The following is a 13,971-nucleotide window of genomic DNA, read 5'->3' as shown; positions in this document are numbered from 1 at the left end:
CGGCGTCATCGGACGCATCGCTGCCACTGGGGGGAGGCACAGACCCAGCACATCGGACGGGATAACCCCTGGAGCCTTCACTCACTCCCCTACATCCCTTTCCCCTTAAGTTTAAATAAACTTTCTGGTGTGACGCAATTGTGGTCCTCTTGTCGTCTGTCTGAACCGTGACAGTACGATCTGACCATCATGGACTCAGCGCACACTTCCCCCGACATGGAAACCGAAGAACCTGAGCAACCCACCGCCATGCTACGCCTGGAACACACTGAGAGAGAGCTAGGCCGCATGAGCGGCGACATCACCTCTCTGCTTCAGGTCGGCCACCAACAGCATCAGCAGTTCCAGCAGCACCAGCAGCAGTCCCAGCAGCAGCAACAACAACTCGCCATGATCATTCAACTCCTCACCAACCTGACCCCAGCCAGTCTGCCCACCAGCCCTGCCCCCGAGTTACCTGCCCCGGTCATTGCAGCCGCTGCTCCGAACCCAAGATTGGAAACCCCGAGCGGTTCAACGGCGATTCAACCCAGGTCCGGCCATTCCTGACTAGCTGCCGACTTCAGTTCTCCTTGCAGCCAAGGACCTTCGCCACGGAGGGGGCTAAAGTTGGGTATGCCATCACTCACCTGACGGGCCGAGCTCGACTCTGGGGAACAGCAGAGTTCGAACGTCAAACCCCCCGCATGTGCAACCTTCGACCGGTTTGCCGAGGAGATGCTGAAGGTGTTTGACCTGGATTCACCAACCGCAGAGGCGTCTCGTGAACTGTTCAGTATTCGACAAGGCAGACGTACAGTCGCAGACCATTCCATCGACTTCCGAACCCTGGCTAGACGAAGTTCTTGGAACACACCATCGTTGGTGGACGCGTTCTTCCATAGTTTGGCTGACTATATCAAGGACGAGTTGGTCTCCCATGAACTGCCTTCCACTCTTGATGAAGCCATCGCACTGACTGTCAGGATCGACAGAAGGATACAGACCCGTCGTCGTGAGAGGGGGCGCCAAGGTCCACCTACTACCGGCATTCGGAGAGATCCGACTGGGCTCCTGTCATCTACTGCCACTCACCCAGTTCAGCTTGATCAGTCTGAGCCTATGGAGATTGGGCGAGCCTCTCTCACTCCTGCAGAGCGCCAGCGACGCTCACCTCAAACCTCTGCCTCTATTGTGGAGGTGATGGACATCGTGTGGTAACCTGCCCTTTAAAGGGCCGAAGCTCACCGGGCATAGGGGGAGTCCGGTTGAGTTCAATGACCATCCAGTCCTCCGACCGCAAACCCCTGCTGCAAGTTCACCTCCGCCTCCCTGACTCAACTCACACCCTGGCTGCTCTGGTGGATTCTGGCGCCGAAGCCAACATAATGGACATCAAGCTGGCACGCCAACTGGGACTGGAGAACCTCCGTTTGACACCTCCTATTCCTGCCCGGGCACTGGACGGACACTTACTCGGATCGGTCACTCATGTCACGGCCCCGGTCTCGATGGGTCTGTCCGGAAACCATCAAGAAACTATCCAGTTTCACCTGCTCCCCCTCTCCAGGCCAACCCCTCATCCTGGGTTACCCATGGCTCCGCCCGGCACAACCCTCAGCTCGACTGGGTGACCGGGGTGATCAGGGAGTGGGGAGAGGACTGCCACCGAACCTGCCTGCTTGCCGCCGCACTACCCCCTCGGCCAGTACCTACTAACTCCGCTCCTGACCCTCCAAGGACCCTGTGTCGATTCTGCCAAGTCCCTGCATCGTTGCAGCTCTGACCTGGGCTGTTGAGGAACAGGTGCTGGAGGCTCTCCGTAACCAGCCAGGTCCCAGCACTTGCCCAGCTGACCGCCTTTTTGTCCCCCGAAGACCTGAGGTCCCAGGTCGTTCAGTGGGGACATGACTCCCGCCTAGCTTGTCACCCTGGCTCCACCCGCACTTACAACCTGCTCGCCCAGAGGTTCTGGTGGCCCTCTCTGAGGAAGGATGTACGGGAATTCGTCCAAGCCTGCCCCATCTGCAACCAACACAAGTCGTCCTGCCAGCCCCCCAGCCGGATTGCTGCAGCCCCTGCCTGTGCCCAGGAGTCCGCTGGTCCCTGCTGCGCCTTGTCCTCCTCCTCCACGGCTCGTCGATGGTGGTCTGGTTTACACCGTCCGCCGCCTGCTTCGGTCCAGACGGAGGGGTAGGGGTCTCCAGTACCTCATTGACTGGGAGGGCTATGGACCTGAGGAAAGGACCTGGGTGCCAGCTAGTCGGATTGTGGATAGGACTCTCATCACCGCTTTCCACCAACGGCATCCTGATCAACCTGCAATCCGTAGGGGGCCGCCCCAGAGGGGTCTCTAACCGTCCTGCCCGCTCGGCTTCCTGTCCTGTGCCTGATCCGGTCTCGGGACCTGTCCCATCTCCCGACCACGGCCCTCCGGCTTCCTCCGAGGATGAGGACGTTCACTGGGACCGTTCGGAGGAGTTCTAGCCCTCCTCCGGCTCCCCTCCTCCCGCCCGGCGTGGTGTTGCTCTTGGGACTTCTGGGGCCGTCCCTTGGGGGGGTTCTGTCATGAGCCTCTCACTCCACCGGGTTACCACCTTAATTTTCTTCCACTCTGCTCACCACTCTCTCTACTCAGCCTAACTAGCTCCACCTGTCCCTGCTCTGCTCGGCTCTAATTACTCTGCCAGCTGCGCTGCATTACCCACTAACCTCTCCCAGTATTTATAGCCCTGTCTTTCAGCTCTCCTTTGTCAGATCGTCTGCAAAGCTCACACCCGGAACCTGTTTGCTCGCGCTTCTGGCTCACCCTGGTTTTGTGACCCCGGACCTGCCTGTTTTTGGATACTCTTCTGCCTCAGGAGATCCAGACCTGCTTCTGCCATTACGACTCCTGACTACTCTTCAATCCCGGTAACTCTGACCAGCCTTCTGCCTTGCTACTACGTATTTTGGATTTCCCTTGAACTGTACTGCTGCCTGGTTTCATTCCGCCCCGTTGTGTCTGTGTTTCCTCCCCCCCCCAGGACTTCTGGACCACCAACCACCGGCGTCATCGGACGCATCGCTGCCACTGGGGGGAGGCACAGACCCAGCACATCGGACGGGATAACCCCTGGAGCCTTCACTCACTCCCTACATCCCTTTCCCCTTAAGTTTAAATAAACTTTCTGGTGTGACGCAATTGTGGTCCTCTTGTCGTCTGTCTGAACCGTGACAGTCTGTCTATGATTCTTCTGAATGTCTGAAACATTCAGCCTTATTCTGCTCCAAAACAGCATTTGACAATGAGTACAGAAAACCATCCATTCCCTCTATCTAATGTGCCACTTTACTGAGACACTGCACTGACGAATCCCAGGGAACAGCGAGGAGCCATTGTCCACATGCCAGAGCTTTGGCTCACCACTGATTCTCAGTTTTTTATAGCCAGGCTATTTCTGTATACACTCTAATGAGAATCTTGGCATCCATTCATGATGACGAAATATCGATAGAGAGAAAGCACATCATCAAACATACATACAGTAAAGTACAGTGCCTTCCCATAATGCAGCAGGGTTCAGAGGGTTTCATTGCTATGACAAGCTCAGACATGGATGTTCTCCTTCATGTCAGCTCCCCTGGTGATCTTCACAGACCAGAGCCACTGGTTCTGATCCATGAGGAGTCACTGAGAGGTCACCAAGAGGATAAAGAGATAAGGAAGCAATATAAACGCTGATGGAATTCAAAGCCTTCTTCTTCACTGTGATGCTGGACACTGTGCTGCTCTGGTCATGGCTCTACAGAGGGCTGCATATCCGAGGGGCTTTAAAGTGCTCCATTGGGCTGGGTGCTAAGCCTGCTAGCAATAAACCCCTCTGAAATTCAAAATTAAATACTACAGGTAACTGCCAAAATAAAGGAAACACCAACATAAAGTGCCTTAATAGGCTGTTGGGCCACCACGAGCCCCCTGAACAGCTGCAATGCGCCTTGGCATAGATTCTACAAGTGTCTGGAACCCTATGGGAGGGATGCGACACTGTTCTTCCATGAGAAAATTCCATAATTAGGTGTTTTGTTGATGGTGGTGGAAAACACTGTCTCAGGCGCCGCTCCAGAATTTCCCAAAAGTGTTCAATTGGGTTGAGATCTGGTGACTGAGACACACACACACACACACACACACACATCCTTTAAACCCCTTATGCTCCTTTGAGAGCCCTCTTTCAAAGTCACTGGGATCTATTCTTCTAGCCGTGGTAGCCAAAATAATGGGCTACTGGGCGTTTTTATGTATGACCCAAAGCATGATGCTTAATTAATTCAGGAACCACACCTGTGTGGAAGCACCTGTTTTCAATCAACTTTGTATCCCTCATTTACTCAAGTATTTCCTTTTTTTGGGCAGTTACCTTTATTTACATACTATATTTTGAAAAACTGTTTTCTGAAAGATTCTTGGAAGGTTGACAGGAATGAGCACTCACAACTAACGTGTCAGCTGGCCTGGTGGATAATTGGAATGAATGAATTTTCAGTATTCTCCTGAGAATGCTGAGAATTCAATAGTTTTGATATTGAAAGAGACGAATGCGTAATACTACAAAATACTGTACCATTCAATCCAATAACAGTCATTAAAAGCACCTGGCTGATTCTTTTTCCAAGCTAACTGCGAGGGGGCGAGAGGAACATTATTCAGATATGCTGTTGCTGCTTGGCACAGCCTCACTCAGAATTGAAACCTCCTTGAGCGTTCCTGTCGCTAGCCTGTCCCCTCATTGTCAGCCTCAGGCTAGTAGATGGCTGGGGGGCGGGAAGGCTTCTGGCAGCTACCGTAAAGATAAAACAATTTTTTTAATGTATGTAAATTGTAAAGTATTTTGTCTGTAATGTCTTTTTTTGTCTAAAATTGTCAAAGACTCCAGCCACCCTAGTCATAGACTGTTCTCTCTGCTACCGCACGGCAAGCGGTACCGGAGCGCCAAGTCTATGTCCAAAAGGCTTCTCAACAGCTTCTACCCCCAAGCCATAAGACTCCTGAACAGCTAATCATGGCTACTCTGACTATTTGCACTGCCCCCCCCCCCCCCCACCCCCATCTTTTTACGCTGCTGCTACTCTGTTAATTATTTATGCATAGTCACTTTAACTCTACCCACATGTACATATTACCTCAACTACCTCAAATAGCCGGTGCCCCTGCACATTGACTCTGCACCGGTACCCCCCTGTATATATAGCCTCCCTACTGTTATTTTATTTTACTTCTGCTCTTTTTTTCTCAACACTTTTTTGCTGTTGTTTTATTTTACTTTTTTATTAAAGAAGAAATGCATTGTTGGTTAAGGGCTGTAAGTAAGCATTTCACGGTAATGTCTACACCTGTTGTATTCGGCGCATGTGGTAAATAACATTTGGTTTGATTTGATTTGATTTGATATGTCGGACCCCAGAAAGACTAGCTGTCGCCATTGGTGTCGGCTAATGGGGATCCTAATAAATTAAATCCAAATGTAATTTCTCAAAATGTGTGACTTATAATTCATCCATCTCATCTAAAAGTACAAGGTGTTGACACTTATATAATATACAGCCTGCCATTAATAGTGGGTACTCGGTTTTATACCCCGTATCTCGAGAGCATGATGACAATAGAAAAGGACCCATGAGCACCAACATGTGAAGTTCATAGGAGCATATCAAATTGGGTGTCAAATGGAAGCTAAGACTCTATATTTTTGGGAAATGAAGGCATAGATTCATTTTTCAACCATTTTCCATCTTAAAAATTTGACATAAGTAAAGGCTTTGCTTTCTGGATAAACAGATGAAAATAGGTTTTAAAACACATCTACCAGAAAAAGTCTTAAAGGGTATCAGAAATACATCAAAACACAATAATGTTGACGTAAACACCCATGCAAACTAACACCAACACTTATATTTAGTTTTGGAGATATTGTTTACCTTCTGTAAGTTTAAGAAATATTGCCTTGTGCATTGTAATTCTGTTACCAAAAACCCACATATCTTTAAGATATTTTCTAATTTGTCATGAGGAGGGAGGATAATGAAAGTTCACAGAAGGTAGACCTACCAATTAGTTATAGTGATTTTACTCAAATCTATTTTGTTTATGAATTATTAAGTGATTAAAACTCATAATTCCGTTATCCAAATTGGTAACTGAATTATTGCAACTGAATTGGCTACAATGCGAAATCATAATAGTCACCTGCTACTGTGATCCCTTCCACTGGCATACTGTTATGTTCAACTCATAACTGTTTTCTTTATCTTTCTGTCATCTGGTGGTCAAACCATGGGTTTTAAAACAGTCTGGACAACTCCTCCCTCTCTCCCTCTCTCTCTCCCTCTCTCTCTGCCTCTCTCTCTCCCTCTCTCTCTCCCTCTCTCTCTGCCTCTCTCTCTCCCTCTCTCTCTCCCTCTCTCTCTCTCCCTCTCCCTCTCTCTCTCCCTCTCTCTCTCTCTCTCCCTCTCTCTCTCACTCTCCAGTTAATGTCACCTCTCCCAGCTCTTACTGACACCTACCTATGAGCCCCCTCTCTTTCCATTTACTGTAACCAGCATCCTCACCCACTGAGCACCGACCGACACCGGACGTCCATAGACGTCGAAAAGTTGTTGAAATTTGGTCAGTCCACCCTGGCCTTGATGTTAACGACTAGACCAAATCTGAACCTATCATAGACATATATTTCCCAAGTTTAGATAGTACAGTACAATACAGTACATTGAGTAGAGCACAGTAGAGTGCAGTACAATACAGTACAGTAAAGAAAAGTATAGTATAGGAGAGTAGAGTAGAGTACAGTACAGTATATTGTATTGTACTCTACTGTACTGAAGTATGCTCTACTGTACTGTACTGAACTGTACTGAACTCTGCTCTGCTTTGCTGTGCTGTATTGTACTGTGCTGTACTCTACTGTGCCCTGCTGTGCTGGGCTGTGATGTCCAAACTTGTGAAACAGAGAATGACGTTCATATCCATTATTACGCATTTAAGTGTAGTACAGATCAGGGACCCATGATGTTATTCCGTTACCGGGTGTAAATTCACCTCACAAAATAGATGTTTTCATACTCAAGGTGCCATGTTATAGCTGACACCCCTATCTTTCCATAGACATCTCTGAATCTTAATTCGGAGCAGATATTTAACAGAGATTTTGGAAAACGTGGTTGCAAAAAACCTGAGGGGGATTTGACCGTAATTCCATTACCAAAGTTTGCATCTGCACAGTTCTTCCACTGAATTCGTTTTTGTACGTTTTTCTGTGGAAATTGTTAAAAGTAGTCCTTGTGCATAGAGTTGTATGGTTTGTTAAACTTTTAAATCAATGGCTTTTGTTTGTCATACATTTCCGTTACCGTGGAATTGCCCATAGGCTACTTTACAATGGCAACAGTCAGAGCAATTCCCAGCATTAATAACTGGGCATTTCACAGCCTTGTGGTCATTTTACAGACTTAACAAATTGCTATTCTGTTATTTTGACCCAAGAAAGCTATTAAATGTGGGAATGTCTGCTTGCCTCAAGTCCTTACTGAATAAATATGCCTCTGGAGAGCACCTGCTGACAGATGATGATGCTTCATGATAAATACCACTGAATATCACTTCAGTCAATTGCCCCATTACTGAGCTGCCACAAAGGAGAATACATCTCATAACATATATCTAACCATGTCATTAGCTCTAGTAACAGAACAACCGAGGGTGAAGGAAGTGAAAGCAGGAAGTCAGGAAGGCAGAGAGGCAGGCAGATTTCCTCTGCTCTCTGAGGTGGATCTGCAATTCATTACGCTAGTTAAACATTGGCATGAGGGCTCTAAAGAAAGTCCAACTACTTCACACTTTGGATAAAGTGAGAGTGACGATGTGTTCATTCTCAAGGCCACATGATATTTACATAGAGCCAGCCCTCCAGAACAGGCAGGGGAATAATTACATGCAGCCTAGCTGAGCCACTGATTGGGCATGATGACACATGCTTGGATGAGTTGGCTACTGGTGGAGACTAGGGATCTCTCACATTTCCATTAGCACTTAACTAATCCAAATGAACCCTGCATGTATCACAAGGTGTTGTTGTGAGATCCACACTACGTTCAGTGTTGGCAGTCACAAATTAAACTAATTGATCTTATTTGGTGTTGAGGGGAATCAGATAGATATAGATAGCATCACATGCCAAGTCCAAAATCAAATAACTTGCTAATGGGACTATTGTTTTACCCTCTTTCTGACTTGATTTTGTCTAATTGATTACAGTGGCTTCATTCATATATCATTACACTGTCAGTTAGTTATTTTAGACAGATGTGCTTGGTTTGTAATATATGTAGAACATATGCAAGAAAATTAATTAAATAAAACTGTTCTTGCTTTTAGAGTCTGTTAGAATAAATAAAGCAGGCATTCTGGTCTGGTAATGGTAGGCCCTCAAGGAAATCTTGACACCATCTGTTATGTTTCCCATTTCAGCTCAGTGATAATAACTATTTCCACCATTAGCTACCAGTGGTAATTTGGTTTTTGATTTTTATTAGGTTTCCCATTAGCCAACGCCAATGGCGCGACAGCTAGTTATACTGGGGTCCGACATATACCGAAAAATACATAACAGACAAAATACTTTACAATTTACATACATTTAAAAACATTAACATGTAGTGTGTGTGTGTGTGTGTGTGTGTGTGTGTGTGTGTGTGTGTGTGTGTGTGTGTGTGTGTGTGTGTGTGTGTGTGTGTGTGTGTATCTATCAATTACACATACATGTCAGTACATACAGTACACACAAAATGTACTAATGGTCTACTTTTAATAAGCTATTGGCTGTAGGCTACATTCAGATGTTTGTATTACTTACATTCATGTCAGAGCCCACTACAGCATACATAAAGATCCAAGGGGAGAGAAGAGGACCAATGATGAGTAGTGAACAAGTTGTAACTGCATGGGTTTGCTGAAATTACACTACACTGTCTGAAAGTCAACAATTGTGATGGGGCACATTTCTCAGATGTTATCCAGTAGAAACTAGCTAATAGAAACAGATTTTATACATTTTAAATCTGCTGATAGATGATATAGCCTACAATAAATTACAATTTAAATATAAATATGTTTATAGAAAACGACCATAATAGCCTAAAATTGTATATCTAGTAAAAATAAATAAATCAATGTTTGACAACTTCATTGAACTAAATAAAATATGATAAGGTGCATAACCTACCTCAAATAGGAGTCATGAGAGAGAAATCCGAAGGAGAGTCATCCGTTACTGCATATTCGGAAATCTTTCGCTGAACCTAATGGAAAGACGCAACTCTGAAATAAGAATCGGTCTGATACAGCTCTCAATCACAATCTTGGTCCGTGTTCGGTGAAAATTCCTCACAAAATCAAGACAATAGATCCAGTGGTAGTCTAAATGTTGCGATAGGGTAACTCATTTATGGATTCACCATAACGTCCGTGCGTCTGTCCTCTGTCACTGCGATTCTCAATCCCGTTACAAACCAATCTCTGTCCAGTTCAAAACAGCATTCTGTGGATGCTGCCACACGCTTATTTACAAGGAGAGAAGGCAGAATAGCATTGAAGCAAATCAAATTATGTTGATCACGGTACGCAGGAGACTATCCTTTCCGTACCCCGTAATCTGCTGTTAGGTCAAAGTCGGTATGATGCAGCCAGCGTGTCACGGTGAGGCGACTTGTCTCTCCGTGTCCAGACCGCCTGTCAAACAGCCCTGCGGATCGCGCACACCACAGCGGTAACCGCGCTCTGCGCTCCACACAGGCCGACAGCACTGCCTACTGTATTTAAAGAGACACAGCAGAAAAGACGCGCAACCAAGGGCGCAATGATTGTGGATTTCACTGTGCGTTTTTCTATTCCATATATGAAACATTATAAACCATATAGGCTGCCCTACACGTCAAACGAATCATGATACATTTATCCTACAGTTTGAGCTATTTATGTACGTTCATGTCTTGAATGAATTATATGGGCCCTGCATGTCTGAGCATTGTCACCTTGACATAATGACAGATTAGCTTCTACTGTGTAATGTCACAACAATACACCAACACATCCTACCTCTAATTCTGTTTTCATGATTTCTCTAACATGGAATCTCTACAGTTTACAGCAGTTGGCTTGAGAGTCATACTAGCCTAATGAAAGTCAATGGTAGAATGGCCAGGGGGACAAAGGTCTATCTAATACCCAGGTGGGCCATCTAACCTGATCCCCACTGCTTTTAACATTGTATGAACCTAAGAGCTGTGACTGCAGTAGGCAAGGGCAGAGACATGACTGTGACCCTTTATTCTCTCTCTCTCTCTCTCTCTCTCTCTCTCTCTCTCTCTCTCTCTTTCTTTCTCTCTCTTTCTCTCCCTTCCTCTCCTTTATTTATTTACATTTTGAGGGGCGTTGCTGACTTGAACCACAATGTTCAAGTTTTTACTTCTCCCGAAATAAGTCAGTACAAAAGAAATAGAGCCCGCACACTCACATATGGAATTGTTTTAAGATACCATGAATCATTTAGCTATTTGATTTTGAATTGTAGGACCCCTTTAGGTATCCCCAAAAAATCTAAAACAATTATTTGATAAAATATTGAATTTGGCCCATAGAAATGCATTTAATAACAAACACTATATAAACTAGTGACCCACAGTGTTTGTCATTATACCCTGATGAAGACAGCTTGTCTGTCGAAACGTTGGTTATTAGGTCTTTAAATTATTGAATCTGAGCTCCTAGAGTGTGCGGCTCTCCTTTTCTTTTTCAGGGATTGAGACGCAAAAAACCTGATATCTTTAGCTTAAATTTACTGTTTTTATGGGGATTTTCTTTATTATGCTACTTAGATTGACGCACAGGTGTGGGCACAGGTGCATCAATAGACTCTTAAGGATTATTTAATAATCAAACAACGTTTCGATCCTACAAGGATCTTCCTCAGGTCATTTCACCAGAAGTGTACCACACCGATTTTTATAGACATAAGACAAGCAACTATAAGGACGGTCTATACATATTTAAGTTGAAAGGGGCAGCACAAAAAAATTATATATACAGTACCAGTCAAAAGTTTGGACACACCTACTGATTCAAGGGTTTTTCTTTATTTTTTACTATTTTCTACATTGTTATTGTAGAATAATAGTGAAGACATCAAAACTATGAAATAAAAAAGTGTTAAACAAATCAAAATGTAATTCATATTTGAGATTCTTCAAATAGCCACCCTTTGCCTTGATGACAGCTTTGCACACTCTTGGCATTCTCTCAACCAGCTTCACCTGGAATGCTTTTCCAACAGTCTTGAAGGAGTTCCCACATATGCTGAGAACTTGTTGACTGCTTTTCCTTCACTCTGCGGTCTGACTCATCCCAAACCATCTCAATTTGGTTGAGGTCGGGGGATTGTGGAAGCCAGGTCATCTGATGGAGCACTCCATCACTCTCCTTCTTGGTAAAATAGCCCTTACACAGCCTGGAGGTGTGTTGGGTCATTGTCCTGTTGAAAAACAAATGATAGTCCCACTAATCCCAAACCAGATGGGATGGCGTATCGCTGCAGAATGCTGTGGTAGCCATGCTGGTTAAGTGTGCCTTGAATTCTTAATAAATCACAGACAGTGTTACCAGCAAAGCACTCCCACACCATAAACCTCCTCCTCCATGCTTTATAGTGGAAAATACACATGCAGAGATCATCCGTTCACCCACACCGTGTCTCACAAAGCCACGGCGGTTGGAACCAAAAATCTCAAATTTGGACTCCAGACCAAAGGACACATTTCCACCAGTCTAATGTCCATTGCTTGTGTTTCTTGGCCCAAGCAAGTCTCTTCTTGGTGTCGTTTAGTAGTGGTTTCTTTGCAGCAATTTGACCATGGCCTGATTCACACAGTCTCCTCTGAACAGTTGATGTTGAGATGTGTCTGTTACTTGAACTCTGTGAAGCATTCCCGTGGCTATGGATATGTTACGAATGATATGTTACGAATTGGCAAAACAGACAATATGTTACGAATTTTGCAAAACATACAATATGTTACGAATTGGCAAAACATACAATATGTTAAGAATTTGCAAACATACTATACAGTGGGGAAAAAAAGTATTTAGTCAGCCACCAATTGTACAAGTTCTCCCACTTAAAAAGATGAGAGAGGCCTGTAATTTTCATCATAGGTACACGTCAACTATGACAGACAAAATGAGAAAAAGAAATCCAGAGAATCACATTGTAGGATTTTTATTGAATTTATTTGCAAATTATGGTGGAAAAAAAGTATTTGGTCACCTACAAACAAGCAAGATTTCTGGCTCTCACAGACCTGTAACTTCTTCTTTAAGAGGCTCCTCTGTCCTCCACTCGTTACCTGTATTAATGGCACCTGTTTGAACTTGTTATCAGTATAAAAGACACCTGTCCACAACCTCAAACAGTCACACTCCAAACTCCACTATGGCCAAGACCAAAGAGCTGTCAAAGGACACCAGAAACAAAATTGTAGACCTGCACCAGGCTGGGAAGACTGAATCTGCAATAGGTAAGCAGCTTGGTTTGAAGAAATCAACTGTGGGAGCAGTTATTAGGAAATGGAAGACATACAAGACCACTGATAATCTCCCTCGATCTGGGGCTCCACGCAAGATCTCACCCGTGGGGTCAAAATGATCACAAGAACGGTGAGCAAAAATCCCAGAACCACACGGGGGGACCTAGTGAATGACCTGCAGAGAGCTGGGACCAAAGTAACAAAGCCTACCATCAGTAACACACTACGCCGCCAGGGACTCAAATCCTGCAGTGCCAGACGTGTCCCCCCTGCTTAAGCCAGTACATGTCCAGGCCCGTCTGAAGTTTGCTAGAGTGCATTTGGATGATCCATAAGAGGATTGGGAGAATGTCATATGGTCAGATGAAACCAAAATAGAACTTTTTGGTAAAAACTCAACTCGTCGTGTTTGGAGGACAAAGAATGCTGAGTTGCATCCAAAGAACACCATACCTACTGTGAAGCATGGGGGTGGAAACATCATGCTTTGGGGCTGTTTTTTCTGCAAAGGGACCAGGACGACTGATCCGTGTAAAGGAAAGAATGAATGGGGCCATGTATCGTGAGAGTTTGAGTGAAAACCTCCTTCCATCAGCAAGGGCATTGAAGATGAAACGTGGCTGGGTCTTTCAGCATGAGAATGATCCCAAACACACCGCCCGGGCAACGAAGGAGTGGCTTCGTAAGAAGCATTTCAAGGTCCTGGAGTGGCCTAGCCAGTCTCCAGATCTCAACCCCATAGAAAATCTTTGGAGGGAGTTGAAAGTCCGTGTTGCCCAGCGACAGCCCCAAAACATCACTGTTCTAGAGGAGATCTGCATGGAGGAATGGGCCAAAATACCAGCAACAGTGTGTGAAAACCTTGTGAAGACTTACAGAAAACGTTTGACCTGTGTCATTGCCAACAAAGGGTATATAACAAAGTATTGAGAAACTTTTGTTGGTGACCAAATACTTATTTTCCACCATAATTTGCAAATAAATTCATTAAAAATCCTACAATGGGATTTTCTGGAGAAAAAAAATCTCAATTTGTCTGTCATAGTTGACGTGTACCTATGATGAAAATTACAGGCCTCTCTCATCTTTTTAAGTGGGAGAACTTGCACAATTGGTGGCTGACTAAATATTTTTTTTCCCCCACTGTATGTTACGAATTTTCCAAATGCATGATGCGTTACGAATTCTAGCTAAGTGGCTAGGTGCCTAACGTTAGCTAGCTGGCTAACGTTATTTAGGCTAGGGGTTAGGGTTAGGGGTTAGGGTTAAGGTTAGGGTTAAGTTTAGGAGTTAGGTTAAAGGGTTAATGTTAGGGTTAGGGTTAGGGGAAGGGTTCGTTAAAAGGGTTAAGGTTAGGGTTAGGGGAAGGGTTAGCTAACA

The 13,971-nt window shown here is 45.1% G+C and overlaps 1 protein-coding gene across 2 annotated transcripts in view; it reads right to left on the bottom strand.

The window, feature by feature from the left end:
* Positions 1-9,777, bottom strand: part of LOC121530974 (WSC domain-containing protein 2-like) — a 70,710-nt gene extending 60,933 nt beyond the window's left edge. The window contains exons 1-2 of one of the 2 annotated variants that reach the window (XM_041836401.2): positions 9,237-9,777; positions 8,868-8,884 (exon numbers count right to left, since the gene is read on the bottom strand). The gene's annotated coding sequence lies outside the window, so the exon portion shown is untranslated. The remainder of the gene's footprint in view (positions 1-8,867; positions 8,885-9,236) is intronic. The other variant, XM_041836402.2, reaches the window with a different exon arrangement.
* Positions 9,778-13,971: the final 4,194 nt, after the last annotated feature.

Source organism: Coregonus clupeaformis, chromosome 18 (assembly GCF_020615455.1).
Source record: "Coregonus clupeaformis isolate EN_2021a chromosome 18, ASM2061545v1, whole genome shotgun sequence".
In the NCBI taxonomy this organism is placed as follows: domain Eukaryota; kingdom Metazoa; phylum Chordata; class Actinopteri; order Salmoniformes; family Salmonidae; genus Coregonus; species Coregonus clupeaformis.
The sequence above is the reverse complement of the archived record's forward strand: the minus strand, read 5'-3'. Positions and strand labels throughout refer to the sequence as shown.